Genomic DNA, 27,780 nt, shown 5'->3' on the forward strand with positions numbered 1-27,780 from the left:
TACAATCTGAGGTACAGGATCTCAGGATAAATCCTGAGGGCATTTCACTGACCTTCTCAGACCAATGGCTGAGACAATTACACTAATCATTTCCATCAGTTTTCTTTTGCAAATAGCAGTTAATGTTTTGAATTTTCACCTTGACTAACTGTATGCTGATATCTGTGATCTAAGCAACTACATCAATGAAAGCAATGTGTAATACAAACACTTTGCTTGAATACCTCTCATCTTGATCTTCTAAATGTGTAGTTTCTATTGTCACCAATTATTATCATTATACACTCTTTAAAATAATTTTTTGACAAAGTAAAAAAAAGATAAGAAAAAAATTAAATTGTCTTGAAAGCACACATTAATATTCAATTACGTGTCCAATCTTGCATAACTATATCTGTTAATCTCAGCAACAGATTTGACAATAAAAATAAATAATAGAACAACTATTGTTAATTAGCTATTCTTGTTTCGAAAATCTGTAACATATGTAGTTTTGTATGTTTCTGTCTTTGATTTGGATATTTGTTTTTGCTTTTGTTTTTACTCTTCAAAGTAATATAAAATATAAAAACAAAAAACTCAAAATGTACAATAGTTGTGGTGAGTCTGGGAAGAAACTTTCCAAAAGAAAAGACAAGCTGTGACGGGGAAAAGGGAAAAAGAAGGCAAAGAAAAAGAAAAAATACACACACACACACACACACACACACACACACACACAAAGTAGTTAAGATAGTTATACAGCTAATTTCTCTTAGTTCATTCAAAAGAAAGGTTTTGTGCTAATATTGTTTGGACGAGATAGTGTGCCTATGTCTTATACTCTGAAAAACTACTATGAAGATAATACACAACATGTTAATTATGTAACTCTCCTCCTAACCTGTTTTACAACTTTTTATTGTTATTCGTATTTTTCTCTCTCTCTTTAAAAAAAGAACTGTGGGTTGTCAAGAAAGTTCCACAAGATCTCCTAGCCCCGGTTCTTCATCTTGAGAAGGGAGGTGATATCCTTTCTCTGTTTACCTCAAAGTGAGGCTGAACCCCTGAGAACCATTCTACCTGCTGCTCCTTACTGCCAGAAGATGGCCTCCAAAGCACCCTTCCAAGATCATCAAAAGGCTCAGACCATCCTCATGCGCACGTGAACTACGCAGGTTGTATGGCTCTCACTGAGCAGACGCTGCCCAAGGCCTGCGTCGGAGCCTTCTGCTCACCTGTGTTCTCAGCTGTTTATCAGACTCACAGCTTCCCAATCCAACCTCCAGCAGAAAAGCAGAGAACCCTCCTAAGGATAATCAAGTGGTAAACATATCAACAGAGACTGGGAGGGTCTGTGAACACTTATCCTGATGACATGAAACTAAACAGTATGATGCTGCGTTGGCTCTTTAGCAGTACCCCAAAGGACTGAGCCCCAGGGTCCTAAGCAGCAACCCACTCAAGAACACACCTTCTATCAGAGTCTCTTCCTTCTGTGTCTCACCTTCTCCATGCTATCCTCTGGACTTCCACCATCCATGTCCAAAATAACCTACCTGAGTCCAAGACCTGTCTTAGGATCTATGCCAAAGAAACCCAAACAAAACCATCACCCTGCTGTACATTCATGAACGTCTTGCCGAGAACCCAGACTTATTTCCTGGCATTAAACTCATTCCTGGAATTCAACAAGTGCTATCAGATTGAAGGGTGCCATTCCAGAGGTATTTTATGCATCCGCAAGCAAAGGCAGATATAAAGCACACATAAGCAAGCTTCTCTGTTTTATACCAAGACATGGGAGTTCTACTTCTATCCATACATATTTCTCCTCCATTCTCTCCTTCTAACTTTCTATCAGTCCGCATCTACCTCCAGTGAAAATGTCCCAAAAGGAAAGATACCTGGTGCAAACATGGCCAGAGAATTATCCTACAGATAAGAAGAAGTCATAGGAAGCTTGCTAGAAGAACCATATAGACTTAGACCTAAGGATTGTGGAGAAGCTATCCAGGAGGATCACAGAGTCTGCTAAAAGCTGAGAGCCAGCAAGAGATTTGGCTCCTTCGAAGAATGATCTGTTCAGATGCAGCGTCAGAGCTGAGGATAGGGGTGGCCACAGTGATTCTCAGAGACGACCAGAGACCTTGCCGTCCTTCTCAGCTTAGCTTGTTTTTCTCTTCTACCACATTCTTCATTCCAGCATGGGCATTTATTACTGGACCTTTCCCAACCTGGACTTGTACTTTAGACTTCTGGCCCTTTTCACACTTTGATTCCTGTCTTAATTATTTTTCTCATTGCTGAGACAAAATACCCAACACTAAAGAGTTTGTTTAGCTCACTGTTTGTAGAGGTTTCAGCTCATAATCTGTTGGCTCACAACAGGGTGGCAACTGGGATTACATGCCTTTAATCCCAGTGCTGGGGAGGCTGAGACAGGAAGATCACTATCAGTCCAAGCTGTGTAATGAGACTCTGTACCAAATAAATAAATAAATAAATAAATAAATAAATAAATAAATATTTAAAAGACCTAAAGTATATAGGTGATACTAAAAAAAAATTTAAATGAGTTCATCCCTACAAGTGTCTCCAATACCGAGTTGATTAGAATTATTAACTGATTTTTAATGAAAATTTCATAGCAGGTTGCAGAAGGAGTCAGAGGGGTCTTTTGAATATTTCACCCATTTCCAACCAGTGATTGCATCTTGTGTTCTTATAGCACCAAGTCAAAGCCAGCAGTGTGCCACCGGTACAAGTGTGCATGCAGATGTCTGTCATTTTGTCATAGGTACAGCTAGCTGCAAGCACCACCCACAAGACAGCATAATCCCAGCACCGTGACAGCTAATTCCTGAGGCTCTGCCTCACTCTGGCCCTCTATCACTTACCACCAGCACATGGATCCAGCAGTCACTTGAGTCACTTGCTGGAGAATCATTCGTCTGCTCTCTGATTTGATGGTGTCCACATTGCAAGGCTGCTGTAAAATGGAACGACACAATGTCCGCTAGAGTGTGTGTTCTGAATATCCCCAAAGGCTGATATGGTGAAGGGTTTTGCCCCAGGACAGCACTATTGGGAGGTGATGGAACTTTCAAAAGGAGGGGCCTACTGGAAGGTCTTCAGATTATCGGCAGGGCTCCCTCAGAAGGGATTATGAGACTTCTTTCTTCTCCTTCTCTTTTGTTTCCTGGCTTTTGCTGAGGTGAGTGGCTTTGTTTCATCACACACCCCCTACCCCATGATGCACTGCTGTGTCACAAGCACAGAAGCAAGGTGGTAGCCAGCCATGGACTATAACTTCCAAATCTTTCTTATTGATATGTTGATGGTCTGGGGTATTTTGTTATACTCAGGGAAAGATCACTGATATATTTCATGCCTTTTGGAAATTGGCTTTCTTCACTCAGCATAATACCCTTGCGATCCATCTAAATGACTGCAGGTATCCATAGCTCATTTATTTTTATTCCTGTGTAATAGTCTTCAGAACATTTGCTCCACCACAGATTTACCCACTCCTATATAGAAGATATTTTATTTAGCTCTAATTTTTAGCTAGACTTACTATGAACAATCAGGTTGAGCTTTTGTGTAGATTAAGTTTTCAGGTTAAGTTTTCAGTTCTTTGGAATAATAGCTTGGGGTGCAATTGCTAGACTGTACAGTTAGGATACTCAGGATTAAAATTTTAAACAAAGCACTGCCAAATTGTTTAACACAGTGGCAGGACAGTTTTACATTCCCACCAGCAACATAGGGATGAGCTAATTGACCTATGTCATTCCCATAACTTCCTACTTATCACTTTTAAAAAATTTCTAACAATTCTCATCAGTGTGTTTTGGTATCTCATTGTGTTCTTAATTTACATTTCCCAGTCACGTCAAACAATAGTTCATATGCTCACTTGCTATCTCTTATATCTTCTTTATTAAAATGTGTGATCTTACCTTTTACCTATTTTCTAGTTCTATTCTTTGCTTTAGAATAATTTACTGTTGAATTTTGACAACTTTTAAATATAGCCTAGAGAAGAGTTACTTGGTTACAGCTTTGCAGTTTATCAATATTTTCTCTCAGTCCACAGCTTGTCTTTTCATTCTCTTAACAGGGTCTTTTGCAGGGCAAATGGCTTTCATTTTGATGAAGTTTAGTTTATTGATTTTCTTTTTATATAATGACCTGTTCCTTCTGTGTCACACCTAAGAACACATATGCAAGCTCCAGGCTCAGAAAACTGCATCCTATCTTGCTTCATTATAGTTTTATAGTTTGTACTAAATCTTAAAACATTGGAGTTAACTTTTGTGTAAGGCAAATAGTTTAAATGGATGTTCTTTTCCTTGCCTATGTTTTAGCAGTGCTTGTTGAAAACAAGTATTCCTGTCCATTCAGTCACTTTTCTATCTTTGTCAAAAGATTTGTTGACTGGGCTGAGGAGGTAGCTCAGCTGTCTAAGTGCCTGCCTTGCAAGTGCAAGGACCTGGGCTTGGTCCCCAGTATCACAAGCTGTGACAGCCCAGGAACCCCATGCAAGCCATGCCGGCCACTGAAACCAGTCCTGGTGGCACATGCCTATAATCCCAGCACTGGGGAGGTGAGACAGGCAGATTGCTATGAGTCTGAGCTGTGTAGTGAGACCCTGCACCAAATAAATAAATAAATAAAATGATTTTTTAAAAAACTGTTGATCATATTTGGATGAGGTTATTTCTGAATTACTTGTTCTATTCTATGAAATTACAATTCTATCCCTGCGCCAATGCCAAAAATATTGATTACTGTAGCTTTTTATGATGAATTTTGCAATTAGGTAGAGTGATTTATTTTACCTTTCCTTTTAGGACTGTCTAAGCTATTTCAGTTACTTTGCCTTTCAAATAAATTAAAAAAAAATTTTCCGTCTATATTAACTATTTTGCTGAGATTTTGATAAGAATTGCACTAAATTTGTGTATCAATTTGAAAACTGACATCTTTCTACATCAAATGTTTTAAATGATAGGCATAAAATATTTATTTTGATCTACTTTGATTTAATAGCGTTTTATAATTTTAACCTGTTACATCATATTTTGTTAGATTTGTTATCATTTTGGTGCAGCTGTAATTTTGTCCTTTTGTGTCATTTTTCTTGTGGTTATTACTTCTATATTTAAATATAATTCATTTTAGTGTGTTGGTGTTTCACCTTGATACATTTTTATTTTAATTTTTAGATTACTTGAGATTTCTGTGTAAAATATCATGTTATTTACAAATAGTGCTTATTTTTCTTCTAATGTGTGCCTTTCATTTATTTTTCTTGCCTTATTGCCCTGACAAAAACTTCTACTGCTAGCAGGGTTCTGGGGGTGGTATGGCATGCCAGAGATCAAACCCAGGTCCTTGTACTTGGTGGGCAGGCACTTAGACCACCAAGCTATCTCCCCAGCCCTTCGGGAAGGCTTTAAATTATGAACTTAATCTTTTGCTACTTTCAGGACTATTCAAATTAACTGCTTCCTATGGGGAATCCTTAGTGATTTTTTAAAAATTGATCCATTTTATCTGAGTTGTCAAATTTGTATCATTCTTTAATAATCCTTTCGATGCTTATAGGTTATGTGGTGTGTTTCCTATTTTGTGCCTGATTCTTGCAATTTGTGTTTCCTCTTTCTTTTTTTTATCTTGTAAGGTATTTGTCAGTCATATTTACCCTTTCAAAATCAGGTCATTCTTTCACTGATATTTCTCTTATTTCTTTTTCTGCTTTCAATTCCTTTTCTTTCTGTTGTTTATCTTTCTTTTTTCCTTCCTTCTACTTGCTTGGATTTATTTTAATCTTTTTTTTTCTAGATTCTTGAAGCAATTTCTTCACAGCAGTCAAATTTCTTAGCAGTTTCTTAAACACTGATTCGTCAAAATTTCTTATCTTTCATTAAAATGCATTTTAAAATTCCCCTTAACAGTTGCTTTTTTTGACCCCTAGATCATTTAGTAGTGTGGTCTCAGTTCCAAGTGATCCTTCCTTTGGTCATTTTTTGCAGTGAGAGTAGATGGGCAGGGTGAAGGTCAGCAAGGCCCTCCAAAGTGTGGAAGGGCAGGGCAGGCCCAGCAAAGCTCCATCTGCGTGGGGTTCAGTGTGCTTCTGCCTCGTTAAGGAGAGGAGGGCAAGCTGCGGTTCACAAGGGATCCGGTGATGATGCGGGCAGGCTGAAGCTGGGTTGGCACAAGGCAGTGCTCCCCGAGGCTCCTGAAGGCTGCTGTGTCATCAGCCCTGGTGGTCTTCAGGTTGAGGGTGGGCAGCCGGGCTCAGTGGATCTCTGGTGGGAAGGCTGGGGAGGGCTGGGATAGGGCTGCCAGGTCTCAGCATTTTTCATTTCATATTTTCAGATAGGGTTTCATTAAGTCACCAAGTTTCCTATACTGGGTTCAAACTTGGATCATCCTGTCTCAGCCTACCAAGGTGCCAGAACTACCACCATGAAGGCCAGGCATTTACCACCATCCTGGCTTCCAGTTATTATTTCTTTGACTAGTCATCCATCTCCATTCTTCATCTCCATTCTCTGAGACTGACGTTCTGAGTGTTAGACTTTTTTACGTAGTTTATGTATATTGGAATCTCTTTATTTTTTCATATTTTCTGTCTAGTGTTCACATTGGATGATATTTTATGTTTCAGTATCACTCATTCTTGCCTTTATCATCTTCATTGTTCTTCTGAGCCCAGTTCTTAGGGGTTTGACTTCAGTTTCTATAACTTTTCTTATGAAATCTCCATTTGATTCTTTATCGCTTACATTTCCATGCTGCAGATTTCTATTTCTTCTCTGAGGCTTCTTTCTTTTGTTTCAGCAAGTTCATAAATTCCTCACTGAAGCATTTTTATGACAGTTTCTTGAAAAATACTTGTCAGATAAGTCTGATGTAACTGTCACCTTGGCGTTGAATTCTGCGGATGGCCTTTGTTCATTCAAGTTGAGACATTCCTGGTTCTCAGTATAATGAGCGATATTTGGTTAATATCTGACCACTGGGATGTTATGCTGACACTCTGAGTCTTATTTAAATCTTCTGTTGTACCAGGTCTCCTTTTATAGTACACCTTTAGGGAGGCGCCACCACTGTCCCTCAGGCCTCCTGGACACTAGTCCAGGGAGGAGTCCAGTGGATGCCTCATTTCACACAGTGAGAGTGAAAATCCAGACACCCCACATGGTCTCTTTAGACACTGCCTGGGCAGAGAAGCCAGTGCACCCTGTTAGAGTATGGGAAGGGTGGCGATCCAGGCTCTCAGCTCAGTGTTTACTGGTGGGAAGGGCATCACGCTGTGATACGAGGTTTGGCTGGAGCAGAGCAATTATTGTCTCCAAATTTTGTCCTGACAGCTTCCCCCTTCTTGGGAGCTATTCAGAGTGGTCTTTTTCTTGGAACTTCGTCATTCCAAGTTGCTGGTTTCCCCAGCACATAATCTGGGATTTAGAAGGCACAAGCAAACCATGGGAAACTCACTACCTTGTCGTTCTTCAGGTTCGAGTTCCCAAGCCTGTCTGCCTTCTACCTTCCAAAGCGTCCTTATGTGTGTTTTATGCATAATGTCTAGTTGTACTGGGAAAAGGAAAATGGAAATATATGTCTGCTTCACCTTACCAGAGGTGGACAGGTTCAGATTAAATTATTTTTAATAATTATTTATCAATATGTAGTATATTTGTGTGATTCAAAATTCTTTACTCATCTCTGTCCCCCAGATACGCAGTTCCCACTCTTAAATGTAAACAAATCTTCCAATTGCATGCCTGTCTTTCAGACATGGCTTATGTATATGTGAGGAAGTTTGTGTGTAAAGTTATTTGATTATTTTACACAAATTTTTAAATCTTAAACACACCTGCATGGTACTTGATTTTTTGGCTAAATGAGAAAAAGTTGATTATCATTCACTTTATTTTAGCTTTATTTATTTGTGTGTGTGTGTGTGTGTGTGTGTGTGTGTGTGTGCGCGCGCGTGCGCGCGGCCAGCTCAGCCCACCAGGGGGCGGGGCTGGCTGGCATGTGGTGCTGGGGGATTGAACGGTGGTCCTTGTGCTTTGCTAAGCTTGTTCTAAGTAGGTGCTTTAGACCACTGAGCCATCTCACCAGCCCTTAGCTTTTTTTTTTATTTTACATTTTATTTATTTATTTATTTGATACAGGGTCTCACTATGCAGCTTGGACTCATAGGGATTCTAATGTCTCAGCCTCCCCAGGGCTGGGATTGCTGGTGCACGTCGTCGTGTCTGGTTTTGGGTTTGGCACAGCATGAGGTATTGAACCTGGGTCCTGAAGCTTGCCAGGCAGGTGCTTAGACCACTGAGCTATCTCTCCAGCCCTAGCTTTTTATTTTAAAATAACTATAGATTCACCAAAAGTTGAAGAGAAATGTACAGCTAAGTCTACTGAGCCCTTTGCCACTCCCTTCAAAAGATTGACATTTCCTACAATTGTAGTACAGTACTAAATGCAAGAAATTAACATAAGTATAACCCACAAGACTTATTCAGACCTGACCAGTTGTAAATGAACTTTCTGGGATTATATATAACATCGTTTACAGTTAGGTCATGTCCGTACCTTTGTGTGACCAACACAATCGAGACGCTCACCACCATGAGCTTCCCTCAGGAGATCTCGTTATACTCAATGCCATCCTTTCACCCACCCCTAACCACTACAACAGTTAGGCTGTTTCACAAATATCACATAACTGTAATCACTCTTTCTGAAATATCTTTTACATAATTTTCTGGAGGTTCATACAAGTTACTGAGCGCATTAATAGTTTATTCCTTTTGATTACTGAATGATATTCTGTGGTGTGGGTGTACCATAGTTTAATAATTGACTCATTAAAGTACATCTGAGAAATTTCCACTTTAAGATCATGAGAATAAATCTATTGTATTTGTGTACAGGTGCCTAGGTAAAAACATACCTTCAGTTTCTCTGGCACCTAGCCCCAAAGTACAACTTGTGCCTTATCTTTTAAGTGCACTTTCACTTTGGAGAGATTTGCCAAACAACATACTAGAGCACATTAAAATTCATCCTTTAAAACTGGACAGTCATAGGCAGGGGAGATAGCTCAGCAACGTGAGTGCCTGCCTAGCAAGCACAAGGTCCTGAATTTGATCTTTGGTAGAAAAAGAAACTAAAACAAAAACTTGACATTCAGCCATTTCTAGAACATTCTTCCAGTAGTACAACTATTACTGCAGTCTAAGTTTAGACACTTTCTCGTTGAAAAAGGAAGCCTCATTCCCATGCGTAGCCCTTGCCTATCTCATCTCAGAAAACATTATTTATTAACTATTTTACAACTTCCCCCTTAACCTTTCAATTGCTTTATAGAAAACCTGAATTCTCTTTTCTATCTTGGAGTACAGAATTAAATAGAACATAAATAAAGCGATACCTGACATTCCATAAGCCTCATGAGGGGCTTTATTCATATTCATTAATTTACTTAGCCTATTTTGTTCATTAATAAGTTTAAATTTCTTAGAGCCCGGAATGGATTCTGGTACATGGATGGTGTTTCCCAATCATCTGAGAATAAGTAAATGAAATAGGAAATGGAAAGGCACCATGCTGAAGTCCGGTGCTGACACAGAGCAGCAGTTCCCATTGTTGAAGATCAGCATGACTCAAGGAGCTTTTTTTTTTTTTTAACAGGGTCTACAGGGTCTCATTACATAAATTGGAATCGTAGTGATTCCCCTGTCTTCAGCCTCCCAAGTGCTGGGATTGCAGGAGCATGCCACCACACCCAGTCTCAATTGCTGTCTCAGCGCACCCCAGGGGCACAGCATGTTGGGGATCGAACTCCAGCCCCTGCGCTCTGCCTAAGCAGGTGTTTCAGTCCCCTGAGATATCTGGCCAGCCCTCCAAGGAGCTTCTTAATGCTCATTCCTAGGCTCTCCTCCAGAAATCTGAGTTAAAACCTCCAGGTATAGGACCTGAGACTGTTCATCTATTATCAAAGCTCCTGATAGCCCAGTATAATTTGTTCCACCTTCACACACAGCTGGTTTCTAAGTCCTCCGGGAAGTCCTACGGCTGAGCAGGGGCTGTGTGCACCACCTAAGCCTTGGCTTCCACTGGTACGTGTACATGTCCTTCTTGCTCAGACAAATGAGGATGCAGCAAAGCAACTCCATGCAAAGCTTGCCTCTGCTGAGGATGCAGTGAGATGGGCTAGAATGAGCAGGCCCTGTGAAGCTAAAGAGGCAGCAAGTTGAATTTAGACTCAGTTACTTACTAGTGGGGCTGGGCTAATTAGCATTTGTTTTTGTTTTTGTTCTGCATTTTAGTACAGGGTCTAAGGGTCTCTCTATGTAGGTTGGACTCATAGTGATCTGCCTGTGTTCAGCCTCCCAAGACCTGGGATTACCAGTGTATGCCGCCACACCCAGCTCAATAGGGCTGGCACGGCACAGCAGAGATCGAACCCCAGCCAACATTTAGCCGGGATTGCTGTCATGCAGATTAAAGAAGCTAATATACACAACACACACGTGTGTGTGTGTGCATGCATACACACACCACCAACCTTCAGCCTCTGGTCTTCCAGTCAGAAAATGAGACCGTAGGAATCTCAGTACACTCCTAAGTGATGAAATAAATCAGACCTGAACGTGTGCACATCATATTGTCTCCCTAGCACAAGTAGCTGAAAGAGCAAATTGGATCTGAAAAGTGCAAAGGATACTGTGAGAGGGAAAGAAACCGTTCAAAGGCAAGAAACAGCTGGGATGAGGGAAAGGAGAGAAGAAAGAAGGGAGGGAAAAGAAATACGCATGCACACACACATGCACACACACACACACACGCACTCACACACACACGATATCGTGGGTAATTGTACTGCTCATGTCTGCTGCTACATTGAAAGAAGCAGTCAACGCTTATATTTTTTCTCTCTCTCCTTTTTAAGCTTTTATAATCTTGCCCAATTTTGTGTACCTATATCTGGTCATCAGAACTCGTAATTCAGAGACAACAATATACAATATAACAATCATTGTTGAATTCTTATCATTTTGTTTAGTGAAGTTCTGTATCGTTTCTATTTTTTTCCCACTTATTTTTTTGTATTCTCTTTAAAATAAAAAAATGGTCTTAGGATAATATCTTTTCGCTGCTCCTTGGGGCAGGCATCTTCTCGCCCTCCTGAACCAGATGGCCCCGCAATCTATGTCTGCAAACCTCTGGGGACAGGGCCTCACTACCTCACTTGTCCAGTTAGATCCCATTACTAGAAAGTGCTTCCTTAGGATACATAAAAATGTCCCCTTTGTGCTTTCACCTCTGGCTGTCTTCCCTGGAGCCCTGAAGCATGCGGCAAATTCCCTTTCCACTTCACAGCTGTTGTGGTTAACCAACCTCTCACTGGATTATCACAGCCTGATTGTACATCATCCGTAAGGTCTTCTGTCTTGCCTGATGGAACTCCTTCACTGTGACATCTAGCTTTGCCCCTAGATGTGGTTCAGGATACCAGAGTCACAAACACAAATATCCTTACAGTCCAAGAATGCAATATATACAAACACAGTCAACTAAGAGCTGAGACCAAGCGAAGACTCCGTGACACCTAAAAAGAGGAAGCCTCCACTCAGGTCAAATCAACTTTTCCCCAGTGAAATCTGGCTTCATGTCCTCAAATACAGATTTTCTAATTAGCACTCAAATTCCATTATTTTAGTTCAAAACTCACCTCATTAAAATAAGGGGTGCATGCACACACCAGTGAGATGTGATAGTCCTGTGGTGTGCTCCTTAGTACAAATTGGTGCCAATTCCAATATCTTGGTTCCGATGATGTTCTGCAGGCCACGAAAGATGCTATCACAGGGAGAGGAGGCCAGGCTCAGGGGTATGAGATATATTTTTGCACTATTTTGCAATCTCTCATGACTTTGCTGTATTTCAAAATAAAATATAAAAATAAACTTACTCAATTTTTAAATGCTAGCAATCTCATTCAACCAGAAAGCGTATATGTGATTACAGCTGGAATAAAATTTAGTCTGGCTGTCCTTTGCAACTTTTTGGCTTTACATAAAGCATATGAATTTTTGCATCATAGTATTCGATGGTGGATGTTAACTCCATGCCCAGAATGCACATTCTGTCTAGACATTAGCAGCCATTGTTACTTGCAGTGGGCGAGTGCTCAGCAGAGCTCTTGGAAAGTCTGCTGCAGGGCCTTCCAGCTTTCCCTCCTACTTCTCCCTAAGCCAGGATAGACACAGAAGCAATGGGAGAGTACCTTTTCCTTTTGCGCTCAGGTCAGCTAGCAGCCCCACACTGGAGGATGCCTGGCTTCTTCATAGAGTTCAGCTTCCCAGTGCTACTCTAAGCAGAACGAGGAAGGGCAGATTCAGCATGTGACAGGTATGACTTTGTCTCCTGGACTGAAATGTATGACAAAGGCCAAGAAGAAAGTGACAGGTGAAAATGGACCTTGGAGGGGGTGAACCTCAGTCTTGGCCCCTGCACAACCACAGTGACCATGCCCAGGCTCAGAGGAGACACAGGGGGGAAGCAGGAGTTTGCTTCTGGACCAAACAGGGCTGGAGACCCGCGCCATCTCAGCCCTGGCATCTACTCCAGCAAGGCCAAGAGGTTCTGGTGGAGAAAAATGCCATCAAAGGCACAGCATCAACATAACCCTTCTCTTACATATCAGGCAAAGCAGTAGAGGTAAAGAACTGCTTCGCAGAAAGAGAAGGAGAAAAGCAGGAAAGAAGAAAGAAAGGAAGGAGAAAAATAATTCCAATGCATTTCACTCCACAAATATCACTGAAATACAATCCTTGGGTCAAGCACTAGGTAAAACACTGAGGGTATTTCTTCTTTTGAGTTCTTATACTAGGGAAACTATACGATATTTACACATGTGTGTCTGGTTTCTTTCACTTACGAGTATATGTTCAAGTGGCATCCACTTCAATATAAAGGCTTGCAGTTTATCATTCTTAATAGCTGAATAATACTCCATTGTGTAAAAATACCACATCTTTCTCAACCATTCCTCAGGTGACAGGCATCTTGGTTGTTTCCAAGATTTGGCTATCACAAATTGTGCCGCTATAAACATAGGCACACATATATCACTATGATATGATGTTTTCAGATCCTCCGGGAAAATTCCCAGTAGAGGAATAGCTGGTTTAAATGGGATTTCCAGTCCAACTTTTCTAGAGTCTCCACACTGATTTCCATAACGGTTGCACCAGTCTACATTCCCACCAACAGTGGAGAAGGGTTCTTTTCAGTAGTGTCCCAACTTTTCTGATCAAGGAGATCATGGGCTCAAAGAGGAAAGTGATCGATGATGTAGAGTGTGCCTAAGGAGAGTCACATGGAAAGAAAACATTCTCTCAGGCTTTCCCAGAGAGCACATTGGCCAAGCAATGGCCATGACTCATCCACAGGGCTGACACTGACAAAGGTTCTACAATCTGAGGTACAGGATCTCAGGATAAATTCTGGGGGGATTTCACTGACCTTATCAGACCCAAAAGCTACAACTCTTGTTGCATAGGTCCTGCTTTACCTTGGTCTTAACCATTCAGCAGAAAAACATAAAAACGAAATATAAGAAGTAAAACCATGCTGTTATGTTGAGCTGTAGGGGAATCAGTCAACAATTTCTGATATTGCCAGTTAAACGGAAGACCCAATACTATTATGGGCTACTGGACTCTTTTAGATTATTTTGCTGAGTTAACACACCTATAATATTCAAATAATGGAACTTAACAAAAAAAAGGGGGGATACAGATGAATGTCCATTTTGTATGTGTGTATTCAAAGTGGTTAGGATAGATATATAGTTACATTCTCTTAATGAATAGAGGGATTTTTCTAATGGTGTTTGTAAATAGGATATCATGTCCGCATCTTGTACAGCAATTAACCACTAGGAAGAATGTATGCAATGTGTTAATTATTGAAACTGTCCTACCAATTTGATTTGAAACTGTCTCATTGCTATTTGTTTATCAATAAAATTATGGGGAAAAAACCCACTGAGGGTAGGGGAAACACCACTGAAAAAAATTAAACCTGCAAATTATCCAGTTTTGAAAAGTGCTTGAAAGACACCAAAAAAAGTGTTGTGCTTCTATCAGCTGGTTGGGGAAGACCTTTCTCAGCGGTGATCTTGAGGGCTGGACTCACTCGAAGCGAGGCTTGCGCTGCGCAGAGCTCTGGCGGTGGCGTGGAGAGCTCCAAGCAGAGCAACGCTGGCCAAGGGCTGCGGCTGGAAGGGCGCGCCGTGCTGCAGGAGCGGGAGAGGCAGGAAGAGGCTGGAGAAGCGTGTGGGCAGCGGCGGGATGCAAGAGCACAAGGTTGCTCTGTAGCCTGGCTAAGGGGAAGAGGTTGTGGGACATCCAGATCAGAAAGACACACTTTCACCATCTGGCCACCACGTGGGGAGGAGAGAGAGGCACAGGGACAGGAGGAACGCTGCTGCAGTAGTCCAGGGGAGCGGGCAGATGCACCCTCGCTAATTAATTCCCCGTGCCGACCCAAGGATGCGCGGGGCATTTCTTTACGGAATTTACTTACCTCCACCTTCCTTACATCATTCCAAGGGGAAAAACATCACCTCATTTTCTGCTGGGGAAGCCAGGTGGCTCACACCGAACCTCTCACAGATTAAGATCCCAAGGGGGTCCTTCACCCAGGATGGCTGTGTCCCCAGCTCCCTCTTACGTACATGGCACGACCTGCCCTCTCTGCTCCCCAGAGCCATGGGGATGATTCCCCTCCCCGACCCCGCTCGTGCATCCAGCTGACCGCAAGCGTTGACTGCAAAGGCTACTGCTCGTCAGGAGGAGCCCGGTGCCTCAAGGGAGTGGCTGCACCGACAGCAGACGTCGCCAGGAGCACGGAGGTGTTGCCGTGCTGTCTCCCCACTCAGCTGCGTGCTCTGTGGTAACAGGCGTCGCATCTGTTACCTCCACAGCTGCGTCCGAGCATCTGGAAGAACTGCTAACACTGCACCCTACCATTGTTAGATGAAAATGGTACCACTAGGGAAAATCGGGTGAAACGGACGTCGCAGTCCAGTTCTTTATCCTGGCTTTGCAAATCTTTTGTACATTTTCGCTTCACTTCAGATAAAGAAATTAATAATGCTAACAGGCAAAAAAAAAAAAAGCAGAATAGCTGCCAACAAACCCAAGGCTGACTTGCTCCCTCCACTGCTGTCATTGGGGAGTTCGTCTCACCCCTCCCTAGCTCTCAAAGCTTTGGGCCAGCCGCTAGCAGCTCTGGAATAAACATCTGGCAGCGTCTGGGGGTAGATAACAGCACAGCTAGGCTTGCAGGGAGCTCCCCGATGTCACCCTGCTTCCCTCCAGGTCCAGTACAGCTGCCTCAACAAGGCAGCTGACAGATTTTATTATGTGGCACATTGTGGAGCTCATTCCGCCCATCAAAGTAACTGACGATGAGAAAACTGCGCCTGGAGGCTGTGTGAGTCTGTCCTCCCTGGAAACTTGGGGCCAGCTACAGGCAGCGCTGGTGCACATCTCAGTGTCTCGAATTAACGGCAGTTTGGAAGTCTCCCTAATTAGTTACAACGCTTCGCGAGGTGTCATTTTATTTTATTTTATTTATGAGCCAAATAACATATTGCTGCTTAAGTTTCCGGAAGACAGGGAGCTATAAATAAAATTATAGTTTACTTGAAGTCTATCATATAGTTACACAGAGTTCAGAAGTAAGTTTTAATTTGACTAATGAGATGAAACTTGTTCTGCAGAGTATGTAGAGGATGGGGGTAGGACGATCACTCTGTCACTCAAAGAGTGGAAATTTGCAAAAGGCCAGGGAGACAACGCAGCCTAGACACAACGAAAAAATCAGATCTAGCTGCTCAATGCAGAACACCCTTGGGGGACCCCAAGACAACACCATGCAGAGCTGTGCCCTGCTTCTTGGCTTGGAGAACATGGGCATACTCCTCCCCCTCTCTGGGCCTTGGTTTCTGCTTATATGCAATAAAGAGGAAGATGCCTGCGTTTCTCTGAAAGTTTTTTTGTAAATGTCAAAGCCTTTTACATGGGTGGAAAGAGCTTATACTGAAATCTGGTGGGATTCGCCACCAGATTATTTTATTTTAAATAAAATAAAACAGATATGGAAAGAAATATAGAAAATTCTCTCACAAAGGTAGCTGAAACAAGTGAACCTAACTAACAGTTCTCGGAGGCTGGAACGAATGCAGAGAAAGGAGGGACGAAGGCAGACTGGATTTGACCAGCACACTCTACGTATGTGGGGAAATGTCACACCCCTTGTCGTTAGTATGCACAGCTGACACATGTTCATCAAGAAAAACTAATAAAACAGAGCAAAGATGTAACTCAGAGGTGGTCTGCTTGCCTTGCATTTACAAAGTCTTGTGTTCAATTCCTACTATTACAAATAACAAAAATAAATTAACAAAAGTTGCAGAGACTTCTTGAGTAGGAAGATATACAAAATAATGATAAATTAAAAACTACAGCAGCTTTCTGAATAGTCTGCGACACTCAGATTGCTTAAGCCCTGCAAAGAACACGGCCGATTCTCCCTAGGTCATGTCCATAATTTGCATCCTCACCAGCAAGGAGACTTTAGACAGTGCCATGGATTCATGGCCTACGTGGATATCAGCACGGTGTAGGCGTCTCCACAGGAACCACAGTGCCCACACAGACCTACAGCATATCTGCAGTACTGAAAGTTAACAGAAGGGGTACAATTAGAGGAAAGCATCGGAAACATAAAGTCAGTGATAAATAGCAATGGCTAAGGACTGGGTCCCCTGGTGTGGCGGTGCACACCTGTAATCCCAGCACTCGGGAGGTTGAGGCAAGAGGACTGTTGTGAGCTGGAGACCAGCCTGGGCTACAAAGTGAGCACTGGGCCAGCCTGAGCTGCATAGCAAGACCCTGTCTCAAAACAAAACAAAACAAAACAATAGTAATAGCTCCTATACAAAATGTGTGTGAGGCACATCCCTGGTCTGATCTCAGCTGCCGTGAGGAGCTCTGAGATCCGAGGGCCTACTTTAGACCCGCTCTTCTCCACACAAGCCGTGTGGTCTTGGCAAGCCCTTGCTTTCTCCGGGCCCAGTTTCTCCTGATCTCCGACGAAGTTGCAGGAATAAAATATGCCTTGAGCGCTTAGCGCTTAGCACGCTGCCCGCCTGCCTTTGAGCACGCGGTCTAAGGCAGCTATTATTAGGAATATTTGCATCGTGACGGCACCAAGCGTATGAAAGACCTGGCATTCAGTGGGCACAGGAGTAACGAGAGCTCTCGGGAGGGCCAGCCCAGCCCTGGGATGAAAATCTCCCAGGAGCCTCCGCTCTCTCTCCCTGGTGACGTCAGGGAATTGCTGCCAATGGCTGCGCAGATATTAGACGCTTGCTCTGTAATCTCAACAGCACGCACCGAGTGGACAGTGTTGACAGGCATGCAGCCATGTAGGAAGGCTGCGTGTGGTCTTGGCTCCTGGCAGATCTGCGGGGCTGCAGGAGCCCCCAGCTGGCTTCCTGCTGTCTGAGCAATTTCAGGCCACCATACCTATGAGCACCTTCTCCTATACAATCAACCTCGGCTCCACCGTGACACCGTTTGTTTGGTTTTTTAAAGTTTCGCTTGTAGCTACTTAATATGAAATTAAAATGATTGAAAAGTGTACCTTACCACTGCAGAGAAGGATTTTTGGCTTTCTGCTCAGGGGGGACAGCTAAAAATCATGTCCCAGTCTCAGCCCTGGGAGGACACCTTTCTGCACTCCAGGGCTAAGGTGTGGGTCATGGTGCTGCCACATATAGGCACATCTAAGCCACTTGCAAAGCCCTCAGCACTCGTAGTCTAGAAGGAAAATGCCTTTCTTATATCTACCTTAAATCTTTCATGATGCAGGTAGAATCCATCTCTCCCAGGGTGGTGGGAACCTCTGAGCTCAGCTTGCACTTTGCCAGGCAGATTAGAAGCAAAAGCGGCACTGCCAGCAGCCCAGCTTAGCCCCTCTGGCCTGTTTCCTCGGCTGGCTGTCCTGTAGCCTCCTTATGGATGACGAGCTTCCTCAGAATACAGGGAGACAGTAAGCACATATGCCGCAGAGGACAGCCCAGGTCAGTAGAACCAGACCTGTCGCAGAGCTGGACTAGAGGAAGCAAGCAGGCACTGGGCAGGGGCTGATTCCATGGCTCTGGAGGTCATAGGAAGAAGTTCAGATCTGGCTCTAAGTGGAACGAGTCGCGGCTGGAAGCTGGCTAATAGGCGATGTTCATTTTTACAGGATAATTAGGGCTGCTACATGGAAAACCGAACGGTGGCTTAATTGTTTGTTTGCTTGCTTGCAAGGGGTCCTGAAAGGGTTTGCAGGTGAGCACACACCAGGAGAATGGAAGCAGAGAAGCCAGTAAGAGACCTCACTTAGAAAGCTGGGGGAAGATAATGCTGGCGTGGCCCAGGGAGGCGACCAGACATCTAGAAGTTGCGGTTGGTCCGCGCTTTTCTGAGATTCCGTATGTGCCAATCTTTGTACTCACTAAGAGTTAAATCAATGTCCATGGCACTAGGTCTCTTTGTTGTTGGTTTGTTTGTTTGTTTGTTTGTTTTGTACCAGGGATTGAACTCAGGACTTTGTTCTTGCCAGGCAGGCACTTAAGCCACTGAGCTATCTCCCCAGCTCAGCACTTCTTCATGGATGTACATAGAGAAAAAAATGGGGTCACCGGTATCTCCACCCCCAGCTCAGGGTGAGCAGGGTGACACTCCACCTTCTTATTTCAGCTCTTCTATACAAAAATGTTCCTTTCTAATTCATGTCATGTTGTTCCCATTTTCGTGCCGTTTGCCTGCGATTTCTCTGTTTCAACTGGTCCCCAGGGGTAACTTTAAGTGCTGCCTGGTGTTCCCAAGTGAAAGAACTCTGTGTTGTACCTGACAGAGGAAAAAAAAATGTGTGAGTACAAAGCTTTCTCCAGGTATGAGTTCTCAGCTGGTTATGTATCACACAAGGAGACCTGAAGTAGAAACGCAAGCTCAGGATTGCCGCAGCGCAACACCCCTTAGCCAAATCACGGAAGTGGCCCTGGACCCATCAGCAGATGAAGAGACAAAGAAAGGGTGGCGCTTGCACACAGTGAGACCACTTGGCCATAAAGAAGGGTGCATTTGAGTCATTTGTAGGAGAGTGGGCCAACCGTGAGACCGTACAGCTAAGTGAAATAAGGTGGAAATACTGTGCGGTATCTCTAATATAAGAGACCCCTGAATGTGGAACAAAATGAAGAGCTATATGAAGAAACAGGACGGTGGACTCTGCAGAGATAGGAGGGAGCTCCGGCTGGCTGGGACTGAAGAGGTGTACTTGGCCCCCAGAACTGAAGGGGAGATTCCTCTACTTGGAGCTCCTTTTCTCTTCCTTTCCATTAAAGCATAACAGATCGCTGTCTTGTAGAATCCCAGAAACCCAGCATTTTTCCTTTGTCTCATCCCATCTCGGACCTCTCCATCCAAGCTTGGCAACATGTTGGCTGCGGTGGCTGATGGGACCCATAACTCCTACTCATCATCGATTGACTGCTCAGCTCCACTTTGATATTCTCTCCAGGGCCCGCTTTCTCATTTTTTATAACATGGATAGGCTGAGAAATTTCCATGCCCACCCATTTGGGTCCCTTTGTGTTCGGTGCCTCCTTCTTCAATTTGCCTCTTTCCTCTTGCATCTTAGGACAAGCGATAAGGAGAAAGCAGTTGCAACTTCAGGGCTTTGCGCCAACATTTTACACTTCTAAAATTTCTGCTGAGTATCTAAGTTTTTAATTCGTAAGCTCTACCTTCCCCAACACACTAGAACACGACTGAGCCAAGTTCTTCACTCCTTTATAGCGGCATCTTCTTCCCTCGCATATCTGACGGCCCCTTCTTGGTTTCCGTCTTGGATATTACCAGAAGCAGCGCTGAGGCCCATATTTCCATCAGGTCTCTCCAACACCATTTAGCCTTTTTCCAACATGCTCCCCCAAACTCATCCGGCCGCTGACCGAAACTTAACTCCAGAGCTCTTTCTACATAGATGTTGGTTAAATCAGCACCCCACTGCCAAAATCTGTGTCAGTTTCCTAGGGAAGCCCTAGCAGGGCAGCACACTCCATGGCTGAAACAACAGAAATTTATTTTCTCCAAGTTCGAGGCCTTAGCAGTTTGTGATCAGTGTGAAGCCAGCTGGTTTCATTTCCTCCGAGCTCCGGCTCTAAGCCTTCCATGGCCACTGCGCGCGTGTGATTTTGGTTTCTGTGTGCAACCCCTGTGGATCTTTGTGTGCCCAAATTTCCCCTCTTTATATAAGGACTTCAGTCTGTCTGGATTAAGGCTCACCTTAATGGACTCACTGTAATTAAATGACCTCTTTAAAAAGCCTTATTTATAAATGCACTCACGTTGGCAGGGTTAGGACTTTAACATGACTTTTGGGGGGACACAACTGATCCTTTAGCAATCACCAACAGCTGTGTTCTCTCCTTCATTTCTCCCCAGGCAGGTCCCCACCCCTCCCTGCCCTCCTGCCTCCCTTCCCTCTTTGCCATCCATCACGTAAGGGGTGCAGAGTCCTGTGAAAGGTATTGTCCACTTCTCCATCATGCTGCAGATGTACAAGTTTATTCTCACGTGGAGTCAGAATTGCATCCTGTGGCACCCAAGAAAGGCAGGGAGAGCAATAAGAAAGCAGTGCCTTCATTCTAAGTCCCCCAAGCACATAATTCTTTCCTTCTTCCCCTGCTGAATTATTCTCTCTGTTGTTTAATAAAATGACTCCAAAATTACGAGAGAAAGGAAATCACCGTCGCATGTCCTGCGAGCTCCCTGAGGGATTATGGGATTTTACATAATTAAATATGAGCCGTGTAATTTCCCACCCGCTCACCTCCATTGCATGTTGTATATTACTCCCTTACTGTTTCTCAGCTCCTATTACAACAAGGGGAAACATGATCCACTGTGACAAACAGCTCCTTCCCCACCTCCTCCATCACTCACTCCAAGCTTTCTTCTGCCCATAATAGGCAGCCACTTCCTGCTTGTCAGCCTACAAATGGAGAGCTGACCTGCCTGGTGGGTGTACAGGGGACTCTGAGCTGCTCATATGGATGCACGTGCAGTAGCAAAGCAGGTTACTTAGGCCCAAAGACTGGCTGTGCTGGTCATCCCACCTTGCTTGGTGTATGTTGGTTTACCTTTGATGTGGGCTAGGTTGGAGTCATTTCCTTGGCTGGCTCACTTGGAGGTGTGTAGCAGTCCACTTCGTCATGCACAAGACCAAATGATGGCAGTGCAATGACGCCGTGGTCCAGCCAGCTCTCCCTGAGTGCCTGAAACCAGTCAAGTTTAAAGTGAAGATTAGCTGTCACAGGATAACAAGAGCCCTATAACGGCCCAGATCCCGACGTGCTTTTAGACAATTAAGCACGATAAATACAGCGCTGCCATCCACGTGTTTTGGAACGAGCTGGCTCCACAGACACAAGCAGCAGCACCAAGGAACAATAGAGACCCATGGGAATCCCACTAATGCCAGGGCTGCCCAACTGTCTGCTCTGCTCCTAGGTGTTGCTTGGGGACTCCCAGGCCCTCCTGCACCACAGCCATCCTGAAGCAGATGGTGCGAAAAGAGACACATCCATTGGGCTGCTTCCCAGCAGACCCTGCAGGATGATGCCTTTGGGGTGCAGGAAAGAAGAGAAAATAGATCAAGTAGGCCAGATGTTTTCACAAAAATTACGAACCTGGGGGGATGATGGGAATTAGAGATGTTCTTTCAAATTCCTTGCCTTAAAAACACTGAAGGCCAAATGATATACCCTACTGGCAGAATTCAACCATGGGAGTTGAGTTAAAACTCTGAATTTGGCCCTGGAGCAAATGCCTGTGTTCTGCTAACATTCACTCCAGCCCACAGGGAGGTCACCTGCAGACAAGTCTGAGCCCAGGAACTGCGCCTCCTCTCTCCACCTGAGGACAGTCTTCCTCGCCAGGTGAGAATGCCCACGTGTTAGTGGAGTACCTGAACATCAGCACCCCCAGAACTAGCTCCCTACCACCCAGGAGAACCAGGGTATAGAGCAAACCCCTTCCCTTCCTCAGCCAGCATGGGAAGTACTCTTGGTCATGTTTTCCTCAGCATCTCAGTGGGTCCCTAACCTTCTGGTTGCAGTCAGCAGCATGCTACTCCATCTCTGACTGGTTTCTTCCCCTTTCCCGTCTTACTCTACTCTTCCTCCTGTGTTTTCTAGGATCCCCCGCCATATGAAATACTAGCAACCAAGTCCTTGCCTCAGGACCTGGATTGAACTCAGGCCCTTGTGCTTGCCAGGGAAGCACTTATTCTACTGAGCCATCTCCCTGGCCCCCATGGACCTGCTTTTGAGTGACTCAAATGGAAACCGGACCTGTTCAATACCCTGAAAATAGCCACTTCAATACCTGAACAGCCAATGAGGTTATTTCAACTTGCATACCTCCAGCAACAGGGAGCTAACCGCTCCATGAGGGTCCATTTCATTAGCTTAGATCATTACAAATTAGCAATGAACATTTTCCCTAGTAATGAGCAGCAACCTGTTGAGAAAGGACACCGGAGCCACTCATCTGTCCTCGTACGATGTCCTTGGGAATCTCTTCACCCACGAGTCCCTCCGGCTGGCTGGTAGCTGTGGATCTCCGCAGCATCAGACCCAAATACAGGAACGCATGTGAGCTCCCGCATGCAAAGGGTGGTATGTGAGCACTGTCCTTGCTCTCTCTTTCCTCCTGGGTCCATTCCTCTGTTTAATGTGACCTGAGGTTTGGCTGTGATCACAGTTCACTCCAGGTCTGCAGAACAGCTTGCGGATGTACAAGTCTTTGGAAGTGCGGTCCATCCTGGACTGTGGCAGCCAGCCCAGATCTCAGTGCCCTGCATACCTGGCAGTCCCAGTCCAGGAAAGGAAGGAAGGCATGGTCTAGGTGGAAGCTAGATGTGATGCCCAAACAGGAGATCCAGCCAGATTCCTTCAGTGGCATCCGAATAGCAAGTCTCAGAGAAGAGAGCAATATAGTAAAAGGGCACAAGAGTTCACTTCCCTGAAAGCCCCACAGTAGGTCCTCTTGCAGGTGCTGTGTTATCCAGATTCTCAAAATACGTTGCAAGGAAATATCTGTCTGTATTGGCCAGAGTTTTACTTAGAGAAACAGATATAATATAAAGAACAGATATTAACACAAGATATACAATGTATAAGGAATGACAAAATTGGCTTACGACAGTCAGCCGCAGAGTCAGATGGGGCTGTGTGCAGAGGGCGTCTCTACACCCTAGATTGAGGAGTTCAGTCCCCAGGTCTGAAGCTCACTGCTGTGCTCCGTGCAAGTCTCTTTTCACCAGCTAATGGGTCTGCAACAGAAGCCTGAAGAGTCTGCGATGGAAGGCGAAGGATCCAAGCTGGAGGCTGAAGAGTCTGCACTGCAAGCCAGGTGATGAAGTCCAAGCCGAATGCAGACTAAAGCTCCTCCGGCAAAGTGGAGCACTGACTACCTCCTCAGCCCCTTTATATAGTCTCTTTGTGCTGAGTCACTCTGGGGGCAGAACCAATTGTGCCCCAGGGTGGGACCCCCACCAGCCAGAACTGCTCCAGCCATCGTGACACAATGTATCAACCACTACACTGTCCTTGTCATTCTCCTGTGTGGATTTTATTCCCAGGTAGGCTTTCATCTCCTGATTGCATAAATGATCTCCAGAAATGATAGGATGTATCCTCTCAGTTCAGCACTACCAGGGCAGATTGAAGGTCTCCTTCTCAAAGAGTCATCAAATGTTATTGGTTTTGGAAGTAACAGGCACGACCACTAACACATCCTGGAGGTAGGGGTCAGCCAGCCCCACTCGGCCACATGCACTGACAGCGGGGAAGAATGGTACCTCCAAAGGAAGACCAGATTGCCATGGCAAAGACAGGGAAGAAGCACCCAAGACGTGCACTCCAGGGAGCCTAGAATTCTTTCACCCTCCAGAATGCCAAGAGTGCCAGCAGATTGATTCTCAGAATGGAATCTGGGCATCAAAGCTTCCAGGACCCCAAACTCATACATGGCCAGAGTCCAGATCCCTGGTCATTGCCAGCACGATTGGTGCTGAGAGTGGGGAGCTTATGCTCAGATTTTATTTTGCATTTATTAGGGACAAGGAGTGGAGCTTTATATGACCTCAGAAGCCTTCAAAATATGCCCATCATTATCCCCAGCCCTAGGATACATCTGAGGAAACTGAGGCACCGGAAATTTTCTGAGCGGTGTCCAAGGTCACAGAGGCAAAGACAGAACCAGGATTTCCATGCAGGTGGTATAATCTGCAGCTTCGAGTCTCAGCCTCACTTGTGCTTTGGAGTCACCTGGAGAAACCAAATGTCCCCAACACCAGGGTGCAGCTAAGATCCAAAGATGAGAACAGCACCCAGGAGTCCATGTGTTTAAAGCCCCACCACCACCCTCCTGAGCCCCAACAGTGACTTTAGTGTCGTCACACATAGGAACCAATGGTCTGGAGTTGGAGCTTAGGGCTATCCCGAGGGGAGAGGAGAGGGGTCACTAGGGAAATCGGGTCAGGCTGGGCTCGTCCAAGAGGAGGAAGGAATGGGAAGTTTCTTTCCATGTGAATTATTGTCCTAAATTTTCTCTTCTAAATCAGGCTAATTGTCAGGGTTTTAAAAAAATATTTTAAATAGATAAGACATTGAAAATGATGCACAATTTCGAAAACAAACAACATGACAGGTATTCAGCACTGGCGGCAGCTGCTCGCCTGCCCAGATGCCAAGGACTATTTTTCTTCTACAGTGTCCCTTTGCTATGTGCTACCCAGCCTTGATCTGGCCAGCTGGAGACTGAACCTCCACCGAGAGCCAAAGAAACCTGTCCTTTGAAAAAGAAATGGGGGCGCACTGAGGAATAGCTCAGTGGCATAAGTGCCTCCCTGGCAAGTGCAAGGACTGGGCTTCAATTCCTGGTACCACATGCCATGATGACCCTGGAAACAGGAGCACTCCATGCCGAACACCAAGCTGGGCAGGGTGGTGCATGCTTGTAATCCCAGTGCTTGGGATTGCAGGAGGATCGCCAGGAGTCCAAACAATGTAGTGAGACCCTGTATCAAGTAAATAAATTAATTAATACTTTTAAAAACAGAAAACAATGGTTGTTACATTGCACATTGTTGCCTTTGATGTAGTGGCTCAGATTACTAGATATAAGCATGCAAAATTGGTCATAAAAATGTTAAGCATTAACTACTCCCTGCCAAAAAAAAAAAACCTGGTAGAAATTAGTAATACAATCATACTAGCTATCCTGTGTGTATACACACATGATGTTTTTTCTGTTTTGTCTTTTTCTCCAGAGAATATTTTTCTTTCTTTCTTTCTTTCTTTCTTTCTTTCTTTCTTTCTTTCTTTCTTTCTTCTTTCTTTCTTTCTTTCTGTATTTGGTACAGGGTCTCACTATGCAATTTAGACTTGTAGTGATCCTCCTGTTTTCAGCCTTCCAAGCCTTGGGATTACAGGCACATGCCGCCACTCCCAGACCCTGTGGCCATCTTGGCGTGCCCATGGGCAGGGTTGGTGTGCCCTGTGGTGCCAGGGATCAAAGCCCAGTACCCCACTCCTAAGCAGGCGCTTAGTCCACTGAGGTATCTCACTGGTCCTGAGAATACTTCTGATTGTGCCCTCTAGTAAACTTTTTAAAAAGTTATATTGTAGATGACTTTTTATCCTTAATTATATTTAATTCATAATTCACATATAATAAGCACACAGGTTTCTGGGGTTCAGGGTGATATGTCAGTACAGGTGTGCAGGAGGTAACAATTGCGTCAGGGAAATAGCATACTAGCTACTTCATGTATGTGTCATTTCATTGTGGTGGGAACAGTCAAAATCCTCTCTCCTTCAGCCCTTTTGAAATATGCACTTAATTATCATCAGCTGTAATTACGCTGCGATGAACTCTCGGAGCTGTTACATTTCCAGTCCAGGGGCACCTCCATATTCACTAGCAGTCCTCTCCCATCCATCCCACCCCACTCCACTCTTGGGCTCTGGTAACCATGACTCTACTCTTTTTTTTTGGAGGGGGTACCAGGGATTGAACTCAGCACCTTGTGCTTGCCAGGCAAGCTCTTATTCCCCTGAGCTATCTCCCCGGCCCCGCGGCTCTACTCTTTACTTCTATCGAGTCAGTAGTGTTCCAACTACCAAATGTAAACGACTATATGCAGTATTCGTCTTTCTGTGCCTGACTTATTTCACTTAATACAACATCCTCCAGGCTCATCTGTATGGCCCTAAGTGACAGGATTTCATTGTCGGTAGCTAAAGACTATTCTGTCATGTATATAAACCACATTTTCTTTACCCATTTATCCATCTGTGGGCATATAGGCTGCTTTCATATCTTGGCTCTTATGAATAACGTTTTAGTAAATATGTGAGCACAAAGTATGCTTTGACTTAGTCATTTTATTTCCCTGTGAATGTATTCCCAGTGGTGGGGTGGAAGAGTCTTTAGCGAGCCCTGTTTTCACCTGCCTTGGCAGCTGAGAAGGAAGGCTCCAGTGCTGGGAGCACTCTGCATAGATGCATCTAAGTTCTATTTTGCTGAATGTCTCTAAACCTAGAGCAAACAGCAAGTGCTGGTCTTCAGCACAGATACGGAAGGACACTGAGACTTCTTTCTTTCCCTGCCCATTTTCATTTTCTCACCAAACAATGCACTGGCAAGAAGTGAAAATAACTGGCAGGAAAGAAGTGAAAATAAAATAGAAAGGACCACTACATAACCTAGAATTCCATCTGTCTGTCCACAGTCACCTCTCCAAAATATCCCCAGATGGAATTAAAATTTGTGAATCACCCAGTTATTTTAGTACCCATTTATTTAAAACTTTTACATTTCATTAGGTTATAAAAATACAAAGAGTTAAGATATAGGTGTATACCTTGGAATATTTTAGGAGCCCGTAATTAGCATTGTAGACTGCCTTCCAGAGGCCCAGCCCTCTTCACTCTTCTAAGCTGTCTTCAACGGTCGAAACTAAAAACACAGATGCGTCCCCTGCCAGCCTCTCTTGCAGCTAGCATTAGGCAGCAAGATCCCATTCTGGCAGGTGGTCTGTAAAGGTACAACATCAAATGATCAACAGGGAACATGTTTCTTCCCAACATAAAAGGGAGATGTTCACTCAGATAGCTTCATTCCTGGACCTGCCTTTGCCTCTTCCCTGTCACAAGTTCGAGTGACAACCAGAATGTGTATGACCCTGAAAGGAAACACTGAGGACGCTGCAGTGGAAGGAGGGAAGGACTTTGAGTCTGGAGTGTCACTGTTGAGCCCAGAGCCACTCTCAGGTGGACCATGTATCCCCTTCTGGCTATAATAGAAAATAATGAAAAGTTCTGCTTTTAAGGTCATTTTTCATTGGTGTTCTTTCTAACAGATAAAAACACTCTTTCCTAGCAGTCATATCAAAGAGATGTATGTCTCTGCCTCCTGTTGGTTATGAAATTCTTGGCATGTTAAATACATTCTCTGACTTCCAAAATACAAAGCAGGGAGAAGGATAACTACCTAGCAGTTTTGTTGAGATCATATTTGCATCATAATTGGTGTTTTATCAATGCTTATATCTCTTCCTTTCTCTCCCCAAATA

This window comes from Octodon degus, unplaced genomic scaffold (genome assembly GCF_000260255.1).
Source record: "Octodon degus isolate 3935 unplaced genomic scaffold, OctDeg1.0 scaffold00001, whole genome shotgun sequence".
In the NCBI taxonomy this organism is placed as follows: domain Eukaryota; kingdom Metazoa; phylum Chordata; class Mammalia; order Rodentia; family Octodontidae; genus Octodon; species Octodon degus.